The sequence below is a fragment of the Eschrichtius robustus genome, chromosome 10 (genome assembly GCF_028021215.1).
Source record: "Eschrichtius robustus isolate mEscRob2 chromosome 10, mEscRob2.pri, whole genome shotgun sequence".
Classification (NCBI taxonomy): Eukaryota; Metazoa; Chordata; class Mammalia; order Artiodactyla; family Eschrichtiidae; genus Eschrichtius; species Eschrichtius robustus.
Window position 1 is genome coordinate 52285619 of NC_090833.1, and position 20437 is coordinate 52306055.

At 40.1% G+C, this 20437-nt stretch overlaps 1 long non-coding RNA gene and 1 pseudogene across 1 annotated transcript in view; one reads left to right on the top strand and one right to left on the bottom strand.

Annotated features, from left to right (window-relative positions):
- Nucleotides 1-6488: 6488 nt before the first annotated feature.
- Nucleotides 6489-20437, bottom strand: part of LOC137770362 (uncharacterized) — a 33329-nt gene continuing 19380 nt past the window's right edge. The window contains exons 2-3 of the long non-coding RNA XR_011075165.1: nucleotides 11731-11880; nucleotides 6489-8778 (exon numbers count right to left, since the gene is read on the bottom strand). This is a non-coding gene — a long non-coding RNA (uncharacterized lncRNA). The remainder of the gene's footprint in view (nucleotides 8779-11730; nucleotides 11881-20437) is intronic.
- Nucleotides 17576-19524, top strand: LOC137770439 (transcription initiation factor IIA subunit 2 pseudogene; annotated as a pseudogene).

Below are 20437 nucleotides of genomic sequence, written 5' to 3' on the forward strand. Positions count from 1 at the left end.
TCTCTGCCCAATTGACCTTTACCTTGATCAGCAATTAAATTCTGACAGCAATTTCCAACTTAAAAAGTTTGCATGGCCGAGTACACCAAAAAGGAAGGTAGGGGAAGTTCCAGCCATGGGTTTGTTTCTGTTAAATGGAGCATTTTTATGGATCTCATTAAAGATCATGTTTACAAAAAAAATTTTGGGGGGGATTATTTTGCCATAAAAAAAACTTGGAAGTAGTTCCCCCTTCCCTCTCCCGCTCTGTATGAACCTGAGCGAAAACAAATGTGGTGAGCTAGGGAAGCAAAAAGGGGGCTAGTGATGCTCTGGAGAGTCCTGATATTACCCAGACAGGTCTTATGCATTTAGATCTCTGTCAGGGGTTGGGATGGAGGGGGTTGGAGTTTCTGTCCTGGTGACTGATGTGCTTGATTAACCAACAGCATCCAACCAAATCAGGCCAAGGCTTGGCCATGGATTTCACTACCCCCTGCAGGCTTATGCAGAGTCCTCCTGAATTGACTGGAAGCATGGAATTGCTGTCTTTTGTGAGTCTAGTCTGCCTTTCCACTGCACACTCTGGCTCATCACTTTCCCTGTGAAAAAAGGAAAGTCCCGTTTCTTTTTTCTGCCCCTCAGGAAAGGCACAGCTCTTATTCTCTCTTCAGTTCCTTGCAGCGGCCAACTATGCAGGCTTAGAAAGAAAAATGAAACTGTACAGGAGAGTGGTGTCTGCTGGAGTGTTTACGCCCACATTTAATGCCTGACTTGGGTTAGCATAAATCAAAAGACAAAGGTGTTTTATTTTCTGATAAAAATTTCTCTCTTACTTTCCTGGGGGGAGAGGATGGTGGGATGGGGTAGGAATATCCAGCAGGAGTGTGTACAGTGTGGTTCAGAGCTTAATAAATATGAGACACAGTCTGGAAACAGAAGTTATACATCTCTCCTAGGCCTCTAACAGAATTTGTGAAACATCAAACAGGGCTTGAAATATCCCAGATAGGACTCACATGGACTTCTGATGTAGGTTACTACCCGTGACTGAACCAGTGGTAAGTACCAGACACTGTATGAACACTTCATGTGCATCTCATATAATCTTTACAACAATCCTATGGGGTAGGTTTTGCATCATTTTAAGATGAAGAAAATGAAGTTGTGAGCAATCAAATAACTTGTTAATATCACACAGTTGGTAAGTGACTGAGCTGGGATTCCTGCCTTCTTCAAAGCCTCTTGGATTTCCCCAGTGAGGATCTCATAATCCTATTGAAAGCAATGCCAAGATAATCTTGAGTAGACTGGATACAAGCATCCAGCTACACATCCCTAAAACCAGATGATGCTTAGCATTGGTGAGTAGAATGGCTCCAACAGTGGGCTGGAGGAAACAAGGAATATATATGTGAGGACGGTTTATGATAGAATTAAAAATAGGCAGGACTTGGGCAGAGGGTCTTGCGTAGTGTCCCTTCATACCTGTGGTCCCAGGCTTCTTTTGAAGAGGAGAGCAGCTAGTTTTCATTTTCCTGAAACCTCAAGGTCCTAGGGAGGCAGGGGTCTGACAGTACAGTGGTTTGCATGTGAAATGCTGAGACTCAGGTGTGTGTAAGGTGTGTGTTGTGTGGGCAAGGGCACTAATGCTGGTTGGAATCTTTTCCCTCCAGAGCACCCAGCAAACCTCAGAGAAGAAGGCTTCTTGGCCAAAATCTTTCTCTAAGGAGGGGGAGAGATCAGTAACCAGCAGTAGACAACGCCAAGATATAGATTAGGAAACCCAGCTTCATATGCTCACTGATTTCTCAAACCCAGAAAATGACATCATGTATGATATGGATCAGAAAACAGACAAAGAGTGAACTCTGGGAATAACCACAAGACCTGGGCAAAGGGCTGAGGGTATTCGAGAAATTGTTTTGAATCAAGTGTCAGAGTTAGACTTGAAAGACTAGGCTGTTCAACAGTGAACTATGTGCTCAATTTGAGTGAGGGTCTCTGCTTTTTTGCTTTTCAAAATGTGGTTCATATTGTTGGCATCGACGGGAAGCTTCTTGGAAAGGCAGAATTTCAGGTCCCACCCCAGATTTACTGAAGTAGGGTCTGCATTTTCAAAAGACCCCCAGGTGGTTTGTATGCACAGTGAAGTTTGAGAACCACTGTGCTAAAACATACTAGATATAGTACAGGGTATCAGGTACTGGTCAGTGATCTCAGTCTTGCCTGCACATTCGAATCACTTGGGCAGCCCCACCCCAGACCAATTAAATCAGATTCTTTTGGAGTAGGGCCCAAGTATTGACATTTAAAAAAAAAAGTTCCATAACGTACAGCTAGATGGTGGGTGCCCCATATGAAAATGGGAATGTTGCTTTACTGATTGGAGTTCTGAAAGAATTGGCCTCTGGTGTGGTGCTACTTAACGTGTTTGTCAGTGACATAGAAAGGTATAAGATATACTGATTACATTCGCCCATGATCGGGAATTGCCAAAGACTGCAAGCTGACATCCTGAAACCCATCAGGACTGAAACGTTCAGTGACTGTGACAAGAGGGGAGAAAGTGTGGACAAGTATAAGAGTCCTGCTACGTCTCAGAGGGCCTCCATCCTACCACATCAGAAAAGTATCCAAAGGTTAGAGTGAATTGCAAGTGAGTAATGATTCGGTAATGGAGGAGGGGCATGATTTAAAAGGCAGAGAAAAATCAGAGCATGTGAAATGCAGGGAGCAAGAAACCATGATGTAAACTTCCCCTGGTACTTGATGTGGTTAGGACCTTGTATAATATTGTCCAAGTTAGGATGCTAGCACGGAAGTGCAGTTATGATGAACTTTGGATACTTTCAGAGGAGACTGAGGCATGAAGTAAAGTAAAAAGGGTTGATGTTGTTTAGTACGTTGAATAAAAGACTAAGGGGAAAACAACATTTTTTAAATATAAAAAAGTGCTTTTGTTTGAAAGATGGTGATTAGCAGAGCTCTTTTACCAGAAGGAGATTCGAATGGAGAATAGAGACTAGGAAGAACTTTGTGACGTAAAACGTGAGGAGACTGTGAAAAAGGGTATGAGGAAAAGAAACTTTTATGTGCTAATGTTGCTTTGGGGCCCAAGAGGCAAAAATGGATCTTAATAATATACCTGGAGAGTGAGGACCCTACCAAAGGGTAAATAAGAGGCTCCAGCTCTCTCCGTATGGGGAGTAAGATAATTGTCCTGGAATTCTGCAAATTGACATTGACAAAGTTGGTGTTTCTTGAGTTTGCTTAAACACCCTGAACCAACTTTGTTTGTACACATCCAGTCTTAGCTGTCTAGGATTATAGGAAACCTTATTTATTCTGAGAAAGGGCGTCTACAAATTACCACAACAAATTATTAGACTTGATGGAAAACATATAAACATTATCTTTAAGACTGTGAACAAGACAGGGGTGCCCTCTATCACCATTTTTATTCAACATTATTTTAGAGTTCCCAACCAACATGTAAGGTAAGAGAAATTAAATATATGTAAACACTAGAAGGGAAGAAACAAAGCTACAGTTCACAGATACTCTGAATAACTAGGGTTTATTAGAAAACCCCAATGAATCTATAAATAATTGATTGGAATTACTCAGAATTTGGTGATATTGCTGGATATAAAAAAAAATTAATTTAGTAAAACCAATCATTTCTACACACCAACTACAACTGAAAATTAGTTGTAAAAGGAGAGCATTTACAAAAGCATCAAAAAAATCTTAAACACCAGAGTTTCACTTCCAGTAATGGCTGGCTAGAATATTTTAAACCAATCCTCAGAGAAAAGCTGGACAAAATACAAAAATAAATGTTTGAAGGTGCAGAGAGCTATGTAGGCAGTGATAATTTTCAGATTCAAGATCTGGAGTAAGAGGGAAGCCTCAGGAAAAGTGAATTCAGCATTTGGGGGTTGCTTTTCATTTTGAGGCAACCACAGATTCTAAAAACAAAAGCAATAGCTGAGAGATCCAGAAGCTGACCAGAGCTGTTAGCAGTTTCACAGAGCTGGAGGAATGAAAAGTAGAGTTCAAGGCCCATCAAGAAGAGGATGCCTTGTTAAACATCCCAAGATTTTAGTTAGGACCCTACAAAAGGCTACACTCTAGGAGTAAAAGTGAACCAGAGCTAGACAAGTCCAAATAGGACTGAAGCTCAAATCAGCTTAATCTTGATTTGACCTTAACTGTATGTAAAATTAACTGCAAATTAAATCCTCTCTGGAGGGTAATAATATCATCCAGAGCAGCGTATTACCTCTACAGTTTTTCCTAAAAAATGTCCTCCATGCTATCAAAAATAATTGGATATATAAAAAGGTAAGACTTGACTGAAAAATAAGATAAAAAATTATAATAAAAACAGACCCTAAAAGGAGGTCCAGTTATTTAAGTTATCAGATATAGACTTTAAAATAACTATGATTAGTACATTAAAATAGTTAAAAGAAAACATAGAGACTGTTGGCAAGAATGAGAAACTTAAAAAATATCAAATGGATATTATAAATGGAAAAATGAAGTACTAAAGTTAAGAACTCAATGGGTGGATTTAACTTCAGATTAGACACATCAGACAAGGGAAAGATTAAAGTGGTAGGTCAGAAAAAAATATCCATATTGAAGGATGAAATGGAAACAGATGTACAATTTTAGAAGAACATAAGGTATATATGTGACAGTGAAAATGTCCAAGAAGAGTTGATGAGAGAAAGTGACAGAAGCAGTAGTTGGTGAAGTAGTGGCTGAGAATTTTCCAAAACAGATGAAAGACTTCAAGCCACAGGCTCAAGAAATGCTGTAATTTTTCTGAAACGGACAAATAAGCATATCTGGGCACATTATTTCCTCCTGTCTCCTTGCTTCTGGTGTTTCTTTTAGATCAGCTGTCAGTCTTCCTGTTGCTCCTGTGAAGGTCCTACATTTCTTTTTCTCTGACTTGCTCTGCCCAATAGATGGTTATTGGCAGAGGGATAGAAAATGGACCACTTGAATAGGATAGAGAGACCAGAAATGGACCCATGAATATAAGGATATCTGTTATAATTATTTGGGAGAGTGGAAGAAAAAGGATGTATTTTTAATACACGATGCTGAGATAATTGATTATACATTTGGAAAATACCTGAAATTTGATTCCTACCTAACATGATACTCAAAAATTAATTTCAGGTACACTAAATAGATAGACCCTAAAAGGCAAGACTATTTGAAATTAATGTAGGAGAATGTCATTGTGACATTAGGGTAGAGAAGGATTACTTAAATAAGACACAAAAGAATAACTCTAAAGGGAAATACTGATTATAATAGTTTATAATAAAATTAAAAATTCCTTCACCGAGATATTACAAATTGTGTGAATACATTATTCAGAATATATGAACTCCAACTAATGAATAAGAAAGAGAAATAACCTAATGGGAAAATGGACAAATGAAATAAATAGTAATTTTACAGAATCAATTTCACATGACAGATGGATAAATGGTCAATTTTATTACAGTCAGGGAAATGCAAATTGAAATTGCAATGAGCTACCATTTCATAATCAGCCGTTGAACAATACCAAGTGTTAACTAGGATATGGAGATACAGGAATTCTTATCCACTGCTGTTAGGAGTAGAAATGGGTATATCCATTTTGGAAATGTGTTTGGCAGTGTTGAACCATGAGCATGCCCTGTGATCTATGAATTACATGACCAGGTATATACCTTAGAGAAAATCTTGCATATGTGCACCAGGAGGCATATACAGAAATTTTCATAATGGTATTTTTTATGAGCAGAGGTAATATATATGTTTATAGATGTTAAGCACATAAATAAAATATAGATTAATATAAAAATAACCTACTGGTTTATTGTGATGGTTAATCTTATGTGTCAACTTGACTGTACCACGGGGTGCCCAGATTGAACATTATATCTAGGTGTTTCTGCGAGGGTGTTTCTGGATGAGATTACCGTTTTAACTGGTGGACTCAGTAGATTATACTCCCCAGTGTGGATGGGCATTATCCCATCTATTGAAGGCCTAAATAGAACAAAAGGCAGAGGAAGGAGGAATTCACCACTTTTGCTCGCTGCTTGCCTGTTTGAGCTGGGGCAGCTTCTTCTGCCTTTGGACTGGGACTTACACCATCAGCTCCCCTGGTTCTCAGGCCTTCAGACTTGGGCTGGAATCATACCTTCAGCTTCCCTGCGTCTCTGGCTTGCAGAGGGCAGGTCATGGAACTGTTCAACCTCCACAACAGTATGAGCCAGTTTCCGTGTGTGTGTGTGTGTGTGTGTGTGAAGAGTAATAATCTATTTACAACAAAGCCAATAGGATATATTTTGGTTCTCTTTCTCTGAAAAACCCCAATGGATTTATCAAAAGAAAGACACATACTTATACAGTGGAACACTATACAGCAGTGACTATGAAAAAATTTACATGCACCAACAGTGATCAATCTCACAAATACAGTATTGAATTAAAAAGAGCAAGTCACAAAAGAATAATATATTGGTTTAACTCCATGACTGTAACGTTCAAATATAGACATTAAACCATATAGTGTTTCAGGATAACTATCAATATATGGGCAGTAAACACTATAAATCACCAACACAGTTACCTCTAAGGAGGAAGGAATGGGCTCTAATCCGTGATGTACATAAGTGGCCTCTGGGGTGTGGTGGTATTTTGTTTCTTGAAACCGATGGTGGGTGTTAATTAAAGAAAAATACCACATCAACTTCTCTCCCCTGTGTGGGGCTGGATGGCATTGCCAGGTGAGTCTGTAGTCACCACATCCTGGCGAAGGATGTGCATTGTGAGTGAACTAAGTATATGAAGCCAATTTTGGCCAAATCTCCATTTGCAGATCTCCTTTTCAAAACTATCAACTCATATTCATTTGTAAGAAAACCTAACCCATCATGTTTCAAATCATCTGTGATCAGATTGCCAAAATACGGTTTTTGGTACAGCTACTTGTTTTCACAAGGTCTTTGGAGACCATTTGTGACACTGTTTAAAATTGTTCTCCTTCTGTCCTGCCTTACAAATTCTGAAAAGTTTGGGCTGATTCAGTTCTTCTAAGCTGAAGGCCTCCATGCAAGGTCAGGTTAAGGTTTTCTCTCTATTTTGATTCCACGAACATTAAGGTTTCACCCTCCCACGCTGCTGTATTGTTGTACAGTTCTCCCTAGTCCAGGGGAGGAGCTTTCTGTTTGGCTGTAGAAGCCCAGGTCACCTTCAACCCAGAGCTTTGGCAAACTCTCTTTGAAGGAACAGCTTGGTATCACATAGTGGCTTTCAGTTCAAAGGTGACGCTTTATTCCCGATCTTCCTCCTCCATCATCCTTTGTTTGTACAGGCTACTGGTGGAGAGCAGGAGGGGTGAAGGCGTGATTCGATGGGGGAGGCTGGATTCTCACAGTGACTCAGTTCTCCTTAGCATTTGTTTATGCCTGCCTACTCCCAATCTTTAATCCTTACAAACCTTTCCCCACCTTAGTAAAATATAGTGTATTTCAGCCTTTCTCTTGTTCCTGGTGTTTTGCAGCTAGGATGTACCTTGAACAAAATATGCCCCCCTCACCAATCTGGCGAGGAGAGATGGTGGAGTTACAGGGCCCTTGGATGAGGGGAGGGTGAGGAGTGGAAGGAGGGAGGTTTGTTTGTGTTTCTCAAAGAGAGCTGCCCGTGATACCAGGCTGCCTGCCTTTGCTGGTTTGAAGTCCTTGCCAATAGCCCTTGCTTATTTCCTTGTGAGTATTCATGCATTATCACGAGGTCTTTTATTAAGCTGGCATAGTGGCTGCTCAGTTTTCCAGTAAGGAAGCAGACATTGCCTCATGGCCTTAGGCACTTCTGGGGGTAAAAGAATGTAAACTGCTAAAGCCCTGCCCCTCCATGTCCCCGCCTCAGACTCCGTTCCATTATGTGCTGAAAACAGGAACTAAAAAACAACTAAAACACTCTGAATTGTCACAAAAGGAGAGCGCAGCCCCAGCTGACAGTGATGTGGGCTTTATGGGAGGAGAAGGTCTGCATGAGGAAAGAGAGAGAGAAAAAAAAGAAAGAGGGGGGACACTCAAGTGAGCCAGGGGAACAGTGTATGTGGCTTTTTGAGGCTTTGTGCTAGTATATACTTCTGGATTCACTTGGGGCTCTTTATTGACTTCGACTGTGTGTAGAAGATCCTGTCTAAGTACGTATCAAGTACTTTAACCCCTCTCTGATTGGAAATGTGTGAATGCATCAGTATAGAGGGGTGTGTATATTTGGCAGGGGTGGGAGAGCAGTAATTCAACAGTCCAACAACAGAACGCGAGGGAGTGGGATGGAGTGGAGCGTGGGCCACTGAAAAGCTGTCATCCCAGGCCGAGCCCTGGGTGCCTTCTCTCTCCCCCTGCCCAAGGGGCTTCTTTGCCAGGACCTCCAGAGGGGGTCCAGAGGGTGGAGAGCCTGTGACAGCTAAATCACTGGATGCCTGCCTACTGGGGAAGACCCTTATGTTGGCTTGGGCCCGCTTCTGTTTTATAGCCTGATAGATTTGGGCTCTCCCTTTCCCTCTTCAGAGGCCTACAATCTGCACCAAATGTTTCACATTACTCAGTGTGAAAAACCTCCTATTCTTTCAGATTTTTTACAAGTTCATACATCCGTGGAAACCCGATATTCCATATTTCATTCTGCTTCGTGGATGTCATTGTGAGGGATGCGGGTTCACATGCAACAGGCCTCTTTTGGCTTTGATCAGCTTGACCGCAACTAATTGTAAATGGAGAACAAATGAAAGAAATATTTACAAATTTCATGGGAATTCAGGCAGGGCCTAAGCCTTCCCTAATGCTTCCATTCACAGTAAATGTTTATTGAATACTTTGACTCTACTGTGCACTTCAGTATTTATATAGTGTTAGGTTTTAGCTTGTTCTGGAGGGATCCAAAGAGTTAGTAAACCGACCTTCCCCTTCTCCCTGCTTTACCCCCTTCCCTTCTGCAAACTTCCTTTCTTTTGCATTACAAAATCTGCTGCTGCCTAAAGAAAACCAACTCAAATTCCGAAGCGAAGCTACAGCTGTAAGAAGGGGAAGGAGAAAAAGGGGGGGGAGAGACAGAGAGAAGGGGGAAAAAAAGGACCGTAAAATTTAAAACAAATTTTGAGTTGCATAGTCGAGTTGGGAAGAGTCAAATGAAATTGTTTGAGATTTGTTCAAAATAAAGTTATAAATTTTTGGAGCCAGGTTAAGCAGCTGTTGGGTCAGGCAGGCTAAGGCCTAAAAGGCAGCACCGACTAAGAGCTGAATATTATGCAATCAATCAACAGTTGCCTGGATACAAAGAAACATCCATAGCCCTGTAAGAGGATTTCTGATTTAGGACTTTCCATTTCTAAGCCTACTTTTCCAGAAGAACTTTTGTTCACTCAGGAACCAAAATAACCTTTGTGATTTCTCCCTGGAGGTAATAGAGACAAGTCACGCTATGGCTAGGAAGGGGTTGGCCGACCACCCCCCACCCCCCCCCCCCCCCCGCCCCCAGCTTCCCCGCCTCATGGCATAAGCTGGAAGTCCTATCAGACCCTAGCTTCTTCCAACTGCTGTCATGAGCTGCTGACACTTCCCAGGGCAGCTTAGACAAGTGACGGTCCAGATACTGAAGATCAGACAGGAGGTGACTTCTTTCCAGAGAGCCCTTTGGTTACCACCTTGGATGGCAAGTGCTTCTGAGGCTGGCCAATCAATGCTCCAACAACTGCTCTTTTAATCAGGAGTATTTCACATCTGTACCTGCTGTACCCTGGGCCCGTTCCACACTAGGAGTTGGAAAAGGCTAGATTCTGTTGTTTGTGGACCCTGGCTTAACCAGCTGTTCTCCACCTTTCCACCCAGGCATGAAAGACATGATTTAGGGATCACACAAAGGAGAGAGTGAATGGCCGCAACAACCCCAAAACAACCCGAAAGTCTAATGAGAGAGGTGTTTGCAAAGGAGGTGGTCGTAAGACAGGATAGACGGCTTGCGATAGAGGAGAGGTGGCAGAGAAGAGGGATGGGGCGTTGGAGAAGGTCAACTCCAAAGCTAAGAAAAAGTGGGAATGGGATCCCAGAAAAGAGTGTTCAGAGCGTTTTATTACAAATTTGCTATAGAAAGTAATATTTTAACTTTTACTCATTGTTCTCCTTCCAGTGCTCTCCTCTTGCCTCTGGAGCTGCACTTCTCATTCCCAGGAGTCCTCTTTTAAAAAACTGTGTTTTTCAAACAATAGCTTCCCATCACAGTGTGCTCTTATAGCCTGCTTACTCTTAAATGTAAGTGGACAATAGTAACAGTTTTCGTTTTTAAAGATTATTTGCAAAAAGCTAAATGGACAGAGCTGGAATGGTGGGGTTTCTTAGCCGCACGGCAGAGCACAGAGCTGGCTGGAAGTGAACTAACTGACCACATGCAAACTGCTTGACCTTGCATGTGGTCAGTTAGTGGGGGACGTTGGTCTTGGTGGGTAAGGTACTGCTTCGTAGCCTCAAAGGGCAAGATAGTATGGTGTTTAAGGACTTTAATTTTGGAACCAGACTAGCAAGGTCAAATCCTGTCTCTGCCACTAATAAACTGTGTGATGGGCAAGTTTCTCAACGGCTGTCTACCTCTGATTCCTCATCTAGAAAATGGGGCAAATAATAGTGCCTATGTCATGGCATTGTTCTGAGAACTGAATGAGTCAATGTACATAAGAGGTTTAGAGTAGCACCCAGCACATAATACATGGTGCATCAATATTGGCTGTTTTATTATCTCAGGAGGCAAGAGGTATTTTCTTTATCAGAGAATTAAATTCTCACTGCCATCTTAGCAACAGAAGTGTTTATGCAACTTAGATTTCTTTGCTCTTTTAGAAAGATACTCTACTTCAGGGCCTTTCTGGGACTAACAATCCTATCAATTTACGTTTAGTACTCAGGAGTGACTGCTGTGTTTTCACGTTTTAGTTATTTCTTATGGGTTTTAATTCAATACTATATGTATTTTAAATCATATATGTATTTTTAAAATGTATGTTCCCCTTAAGAATCGAGAGGAGAAAATCCACCTGCAATGCATTTGCGGAAGAATGCTCAATTAGAAAGATCTTTAAACTTGCCCTTAGCGCCTTAGACCAGTTTTCTTCAGTGTGCCTTAAGCAAGAAAATGGTCGTTTTTCCTAATTATCTGTTTTAAAGATGGTGATTATGATTTTTCAATGGTCAGATATTGAATGAATTGTTCAGAAATGAAATTAGAGTGTGTGTTAATCAGTATTAATTAACGGAAGCAGAAGGAGGGAGGTGGTGGACAGCTGTAAAGAAGTGTTGTCTACCTTTCCTATTAAGGACTTGTCTGGACTTCCGTGAACAAGGGACAGAAGACATTTATTCTACCTGAAATTGGAGCTATGAAAATTGTCCTGTGTCTAAACATTCTTAATGCCTCCAAAATTTTTTCTGAACTGCAATTTAAAGAAGAACAAGAAAGCAAGTAGTTTGCAAATGGTGCCTCTGCACAAATGGCCAACATTCCAGATGGGGTTTTGTGGGGCTCCACCCACATTAAGTTGACCGAAATGGGGGTGACCCGACGACAGTAGACCCTTTTGTTGTATTGTTTTGATGCAGAGCAAGTGACATTCCTCAGGCCCCTTTTCATGTAGCAGTCTGCCGCAAAATACGTTGCTACTCTTCTTACCTGTGGGACTGGCTTGTATCAACTCCAGCACTTTTAGGCTTATCCGACGGCAAATGAAAACTGATACTGGTGGGCAGTGTTATGACTACTTGGTTACCGGACAACCATTCACCTCTGTTTCCAAGTCCTTTGAGCAGTTTCAGTTTAACCCTGAAAAAATGTTTATGAACAATGATATATACCCATATATCAAAGAATATATTTATACAAGAAAAATAGGAAAATATGCACCTATGTTCTCTTCATATGATATATATTACTCATTCATGCTGGGATTAGACATTGTATCATGATGATGGGTGCATATGGGTTTGTGTGTACACCTGTTTATGTGGTGTAATGTGACTCTCTTTGTATAGGTGCATGTCTATGTGGCTATAGATACATGTAGACACTCTGAAAACAGTGCTTCTTTGGCTATAGAGTGAACAAATCCCCAAACCCATTGATTATGTGAATGTTGCTCATATAATATGCAAATCCTACAGCACTGCTAAATGTTAGAATTGTGGGAAAAGGGAGATGGTCTTAGAAATGTCTTCTATAACATTCCTTGTGACATTGTGATTTAATTGTCCTGGAATGTAGCACAAGAGGTTTGCACCTCTTACCCCCTTGAGCACTGAGAAAATTATAGGCTCAACCAAATTACAGTGAAACAAAATCTGTTGAAAATGAACAATCTATTTTATGAATTATGACGCAATATAAATATTCAATAATTAATACATGCTAATACACATATTCAATATATTCGACTTTTCAACTGCAAATATTTTCTAGAATGCCTTTATGTAGTTACATCTACTATCTGTGGAAATTGAATTTTAGCTTTAGCCTTGGGTAAATTTCAAACAATGACAGTTCACTGGAAGTGACTCCAGATGCCGTTGAATATAGAAATTGAAAACTGGCAGCTAGCATGCCAGATTTTGCCAACAATTGGGTTTTGTTTGGCCGCTTGGTATCTGTATGTGTGTGTGTGTGTGTGTGTGTGTGTGTAAACATTTTATGGAGGTATAATTGTGACACAATAAACTGCACGTATTTAAAGTATACAATTTGATATTTCACAGGTATATACCTGTGAAACCATCTTTACAATCAAGATAATTAACATATTCATCACCACAGAAAGTTTTCTCATGGCCCTTTGTAATCCCTCCTTCCTGTCCTTAGCCCCTGCAGGCAATCACTGACCTGCTTTCTGTCACTATAGATTAGTATGAGCTTTCTGAACTACTAATTTCTGAATGGAGTCATACTGTATGTACTCCTTTTATGTCTGGCTTCTTTCACTCAGCATAATTATTTTGAGATTCATCCAAAAATCATAATAATTACAAAGGTTTTCTCCGATGTTTACTTGTAGAAGTTTTATAATTTAGGTTTTACATTAGCGTCTACATCCACGTTAAGTTAATTTTTGAACATGATCTATGTTCTGTATCTATGGTTCCATAGATGGAAGTTCATTTTTTTTTCATATGAATACTGAATTATCCCAGCATGCACTGTTTGTTGGAAAGACTATTCTTTATTCACTGCATTGCTGTGACACTCTCAAGCTGGGGCAATTGTAGGGCTTACCTCATTTTCCATTTCTCAGAGGTCAGTGTCCCTCATTGACTGATGTCCAGTGTCTTGAAAACCATTGTTTCATATATTTAGTTTATTTTTGTTTATTTCAAGTGGGAAGGTAAGTTTGATCCCTGATGCGCTATCTTGGAGAGAAGTAGAAGTCCCATGCTTAGAGTATTTTTGAAATTTTAAAATAGATAAAAATTAGGAAATATCGTATTCAATCTAGATTTCTGGCTTCTCATGGAAAATCTGCAGATTCGGCAAAATGAGATATACACTCCACGTGGCATCAGTCGATTGCACAGTTCCCTCTTTCTTTGTGGCAGGAGCTTCCTAGCTTCTCCCAGTCCCCATCTTGCTTGCTTCACTCATTTAACTTACCTACTCGAGCCCCTTAGTCCTGATCAGTCCAAGTCTTTCATTTCATTCAGGAGGAAAGGGAGAGAGGCAAAGTGAGATGCTATTAGAATCTGGGTTATCTGGCTCCAAATCCAGTGGTATTTCCACTGAGATTGAACAGTCATATTGTATTATTGGTATGGAGATAAGCAAACTGAAGGTCTCATTAATTGCTGACAGATTTAGATGCTCAGTGCCTATCACTCACACTCTTCTTACATCTTGATATTTATCTGTGAAGTTTATTATAATTTATCTGTTGCAGTATTTGGAAGCAAATTATGTAGCAGGGATTTAACTGTTAATTTTTTTAAAAGAATTGCCTATTCAACAAAACCATCTTTTGAGGACTATCATTTTTCCTTATTAAATAAATTGCCTGCACACCTATCAGAATGGCCAAAATCTGAAACACTGATGACACCCAATGCTGATGAGGATGTGTAGCTGTAAGAACTCTCATTCATTGCTGGTGGGAACGCAAAATGGTGCAGCCACTTTGGAAGACAGCTTGGCAATTTCTTACAAAACTAAAATACTCTTACCGTTTGATCCAGGAATCATGCTCCTTGGTATTTACCCAAAGGAGTTGAAAACTTATTTTCGCCCCAAAACCTGCACATGAATGTTTATAGAAGCTTTATGTATAATGACCAAAACTTGGAAGCAACCACGATGTCTTCAGTAGGCGAATAAATAAACTGTGGCACATTCGGACAATGGGATATCATTCATTGCTAAAAAGAAAAGGGCTGTTAAGCCACGAAAAGACATGGAGGAAGCTTAAATGCATATTTCTGAAGTGAAAGAAGCCAATCTGAAAAGGTTACGTAATGAATGATTCTAACTATATGACGTTCTTACCCCAAAACTATGGAGACAGTAAAAAGGTTAGTGGTTGTCTGAGGCTTCGGGGAGGGAGAGATGAATAGGCAGAGCACAAAGGAACTTTAGGTGAGTGAAAATACTTTGTGTAATACCATAATGATAGATACATGTTGTTACACATTTGTCCAAACCCATAGAATGTACAACACCAAGAGTGAACTGTAATGTAAACTATGGACTCTGGGTTATAATGATATGTAAATGTAGGTTCATCAGTGGTAACAAAGGTACCACTCTGGTGGGGGATGCTGGTAATTGCGGAGGCTGTATATGTGAGGGAGCAGGGGTATATGGGAAATCTCTGTACCTTCCATTCAATTGTGCTGTGAACCTTAAACTGCTCTAAAAAGTAAAGTCTTAATAAAAATAAATAAATTGCTGGCAGCATTTATGTTAAGTGTCGCAAGCTCTGAGTCCCACCATAAGATAATACTAAAATGACAACAACGTAGAGAATATGTTTATGGTATTTCTCATCTATTCATAACTTGTTTTAGATTATTGAAGGTGTTTATGTATATGTATATACATGGAGAAATTCAATCTGTTAGCCTGGGAAATGATGTAATAACAAGCTATATTTACCCATCCCCTGTCTCAATTGATTAGTCAAAGTATTATTAAACTCTTGTGCAAAATATAGGAATAAGGGTCAAGAAACAAACCACAAAACCACTAAGGATCACGTGAAGTCCCACTTTCTTAGTAGACATGTTGTAAAAATGCATACGATGCATTTTTGGAAATAAGTCCAACATCTTACAAAAATCTGTCTCTTTACTCTCAGATGTTAGATGCGATGGAAAAATAAACTATGTAGAACAATTTATAACTTTTGATTTCGTATTCTGGCTTAAAAAATAGATCCTGTAGAAAAAGAACTGAAGGCATAATACAGAATTATTTTGGTATTATTTTACTGACTTACCACAGATGACTATTTCTGATTTAGAAACAAAAAGGAACTGTCAAACTCTCTTACGATTTCCATGTGTTGGATTATATTGGATACCTAACAGAAACTTGTTTTACCTGCTTGCAAGAGCTTTTAAAACTGCCTGTGTGACAAAGAATACCTTTCCATAAGCAAAGTGGGAACATGCTTTTACTAAGATAGCAGATAATAACAAAGCTTGGGCTTCTGGGGAATATGTCCCCTTCCAGCCCAGCAGCTGGAGAGCTGCCCTTGAACGATGGAACGGAGCAAAGAAGCTCAGGATGTGGGTTTCTACTTTTTGGAGCTGATGGTATTGGGGTGTAGGATACTTTATATATTGATAAGTTCTCAGACAGTAAATTTTGCTCTTCTAACAGGTTTTCAAAAGAGTGCTGTTTAAAACCACTGAGCGCTTTTTCTGTTTCTTTCATGCTTACCTCTCTCCATTCCTATTTTCTCTCTCTTCCTCTCTTTGCCTTTTCTCCTCCTCCTCGGCACCTTCTTAGGACTTGCTTCTTTCTGGATTCGAGCATGTTTACGTTAGCCTCTCCTTGAGAATCCTCACTTAACCGCACCTCTCCATGCGTATCTTTCTCCCCCTTAGCGTGTCTCTTTAGAATGCTTAAACAGGACATTCACACCCACTGTGTCTCCTCAAATCCAGCAATGTGACCAGTTTCTGTCCCCAGTTCCCTTCCAAAGCTTCCATTCTGGCTAATATCTCCTGTGGTCTGTTCATGGAGAGAAAGATTGATCAGACTGAATTTTTTAGAGATCTCATGCCTCCTTGGCCAGAGTTTCTCTCTCTTCTTTCTAAGCCAATTTGACTACCGGAGACATTTTTTTCACTTTATTTTCTTCTCACCTCATTTTTCTTACATTTTCTCCACCTTCTCCCTCCTGACTCTTCATTAACCTGATCATCGACTCCTTTTGGCTCTACACTCAACATCGATTTCCTCCCAGATCGTATCTCCTCTTATTGCATTTCCTACATTTTCATAGACAATCTGTAATTTAAAGTTTTGTGACCCCAAAGCTTAGAAATATGCTGATAAGTTTTTGATAGTCTGGGTTTCTTTCACCATCTTCCTTCACTCCCCATCACTCTTGGTTTTCCTTTATTAAAACAAAAAATGATATTGTCACCACTGGAGAGAGCATCTACTCAAAGTTGATTTTTTCTCCTGAAGACATCTTTCTTTTCACACATAGTTGTGCACATCTCTTTCCTTGTTTCGACTCCTGGAGACCATTCGTGATGAGATGTTTATTTTGTGTTTGTGGCTCTTTATCATTTTCCTCCCAGTCATCCTTCCCTATCTCCATTCTAAGCCTAACTTTGACTTCCTTGCCTTGAGGAAGGTTGTAGATGGGTCTGAAGATGAGGTGCTTGCAGTGGCTCCCTGGCCCTCCTTTAGCTGCTGGCTTTTGCTTTCCTGGAGAGGACTATGCTGTGGGGAGGGGAGGGTAGGCGAGTAGAAGGTTGGGGAGATGGAAAGTGAGAGAGAGAGAGTCTCTTCCTGGCCTGGGGAGGAGACAGAGGGTCATGGTCCATGGCTCCCATGAAAGCTGGTGACCTGTGACCCACTCTCACGTGCCTTTAGGGAAGGACAAGGCTGGGACTAGGGTGAGGCAAGTGAGGCAACTGACTCAGGCATAAAATTTGAGAGGACTCTCAAAAACCTCAGTAATCAAGGTAATTATATTTTATTGCAATATTTTAAAAAGTAAAAATTAATGCAAAAAAATCCATGATGAACAAATATCAATGTTTTAAATAAAGACAGGATGCGGAAGGGGTGGAACTCCAGAGGGTGGTAGCTGGTGTATCCCAGGCATTGTTGCCCCCAGGCAGCTTAGCAATGATTCCCAGGCTCCAAGGGCACCGATGTAGCAGAGTCCCTTGATTTCTAGGAATCCTGGGGGTTTGGGCAGGAGCCATCCCAATAGCAACCAGTACGGAGAGACGGACAAGAGGGGGCATCTGTAAAAATTGTTTGATGTCGAAAAAACCCTGGAGACCTTTGCCTAGCCATGGGTAGGAGCCCAGGTAATGGTAGAAATAGGGCCTTGCTTTTGGATAGATTTTTTATTTCAAATAAATATAAATAAGGCATTTACTGCACTCACAGCTTTACTGTTGCAAATTCATACTGAGAACACTGCCTCCATCTGGAGCTTTGTCACTACCTTGAGTGAGGAATGGGAAGCTGAGATTCTTTATTTTCTCTCCCCAGTTCTGTATTGCCTTCCCTTCCCTATCACAAAGTCCACTCCTATTATTAACCTGTGACTCACTGACCTGGCTTTCATCCATGTAAAGATCTGGAAAGAGTATATAAAAAACCAAAGACATCCTCTTCTTCTTGCTTTCACATCCTTAAGGTCTGACCTCTTTTTTCAAGTCTCAGAATCGGCACCTTAATATGGGTTCTGCAAGGCAGCTTGACTTGACGGAACGGTCATGGGCCCCATGAATGCTAGGCCTGACTCTGCTCTGAACGAGCTGTGTGAATGCGGATAAGTGAGTAACTTTCACTCTCTGACCCTCAGTTTCCTCATCTGTGCAGAGAGGGTTAAACCAGATGAGCTCTAAGGTTTCTCTCTGGCCCAACATTCCATGTGTTCTAAGGATGATTTTATTTGTCACCGAAATGCGGATTTCCAGCCAGTTCACTTGTGATCACTTTAAAACAGCCCAGCTCTGATCTTACTTCTCACCCTGTACTTTGGCATTGTAGTTTCCATTTTCAAAATCTGTTGACCTTTAGTTGTCATCTGTGTTAAAATCAGATTCTTCGCTCTTGGTTTCAAGATGCCAGCTTATCAAAGGAAAATCTCTAACAAGGTCTTTGCTCTGCTTGAATGTAAACTTTGCTGAATGTTAAAGCAGAAAAAGAAACCATAAGACTTTGGGCCAACCATAAACTAGTTTCCTCATCTGTGAAATAAAGAGGTTTTATTAGATGCTCTTTTAAGCCCTTTTCAGTTTTAAAATTCTAAATTACTTCAAGAAGCATGATGTTCTTAGATTCTGAATAAGTTTGATATCTTTTTTGTCCCAGTCATCAGCTTTTAGAGTAGTCCAAGTTTATTCTCCCATCGATTACCTACAGATTTACATAGAAGTATTAGCTTCTTAGCTCTTGCTTGGCCCACCAGACTTATGTAACTTGGTGTTTGACGAACACTGCTGTTTTATAAAGAGGTTGGGGAGTTCCCCTAATCCATATTATTTTAAACATTTAAAAATCTGGAAACCTTTTTTTTTTTTTTTAAGTGTAAAGTGGTCTTTCTAGCCACTGCGGAAAAGAAAGCTGTGTATGTTCTCTACTTCATTTGCCAAAAGAACGGCATAGGCTTTCTCATTCTGATGCTTGGGGACTGTGAGATTTGGTCTCTGGATCCTTGTTTTAAAGACAACTGTGGGGTCTCCTTGCTTCCTGGTGTGGTTTCACTGCCAGGTTCTGTGAGTACTTCTGGGTCACTGACCCAGCTCTGCAGTCTCTGGGGCTGCTGAAGGGGCCTCTGGGGAAAGTAGGCACCTCCTGCTGAGTCCTGGCTGTGTTGCTGTGTCCCACAGGACTCCAAGAATTTCTTTCTCTTAAGTGGTAGCATATCAGTTATATGGAAATGCACTTTAGGAAACAGTCTTCAGGAGGGTGCAGATAAGTTCCTATGGTCTTAATAGACCATCCCCAACTCACCCTTCAAGTCCCACTTCAGTGTGATAAGGCTAAAAATTTAGCTCTGGCACCTACACTCAGGGACAGAGTCAACATTCCAGAGGCTCTGCACATATGTACACATTCTGTGATAACGTGTGGACTTTTGTATTGAATGAGGCTGAATTCAGAGAGATGACAGAGCTTACTAAAGTGGATAAAGTGAAAATTGTAGCTTATGATGGTAAAAATACTGGCTTTAATCCTACAGAATGTAGAGAGGAAAAATGGCTTTTTAGTGCCGTCTTCTGTCATTAAGCAGAACTTTTTGAAGTGCAGCAAAAATGAGACTTTAAAAAACATTTTTCTAGAAATGCAGGAGTGATTACACTGTGATGTACGGATTGGAGGATGTCAGTAGAGAGAAGCTTATAATTCTGTGACCTCTTATATCATCTTCATTATGCAGCATGAAGAAACTTAACTTTTTATGACAAGTCAAAATTGTTGCCAAAGAACAGCATTTAATAAACTCATTCTAAAACTCATTGTGACTAATAATAGGTGGCACTGTTAAGCTAGCAATATAGAGATATTAGATAAGCATTTTATTAGCTTTAGATAAAGAGCACCATGTTCATTGTAGGGAAGTTGGAAAAATATATCATTTCAGTAAAGTCATGTCAGTTTTATCAGGTGTAACTTTTGCAGTTAATAAAAACCATTAGCAAGAGGTTATAGCAAATTCTGGATAAATTTTACTTAGAAAATCCTTTTTCTAAAGTAATTCAGAACAAGTGGTAACATTGGTATGAGAAACCTACTAAGAAATAAAACTCTGTTAGGAAAAAGTAGATAATCTTCAGACAGAGTTCCCAGCCAAAACAAAGCAACAAAATCAAACCACAAAACCCTGTTCCCAATAAGATAAAATAGTCCCATTTGACATTAAATCATTTCTTAAATTGGCTATATTGATCAAGATTCATACATTTAAAAATAACCTTACATCCTAATATGTATTTGACTTTTAAAAATCTTACTAAATGTAGAATAAAAGGGGATGGTGGTGTGGAGACTCTTGAAGTCTTCGAGTTGAAACTTTCAGTGCTTGGATTAATTTTGGTGAATAGGAAGAGAGCAAGTTGGAGTGAGATTATATGTTTTCTTGATCCTTCTTATGGTTTTAGTAGCTATCTCTTCTGTAATGTTCTTCTGCTGCCTTCTCTTT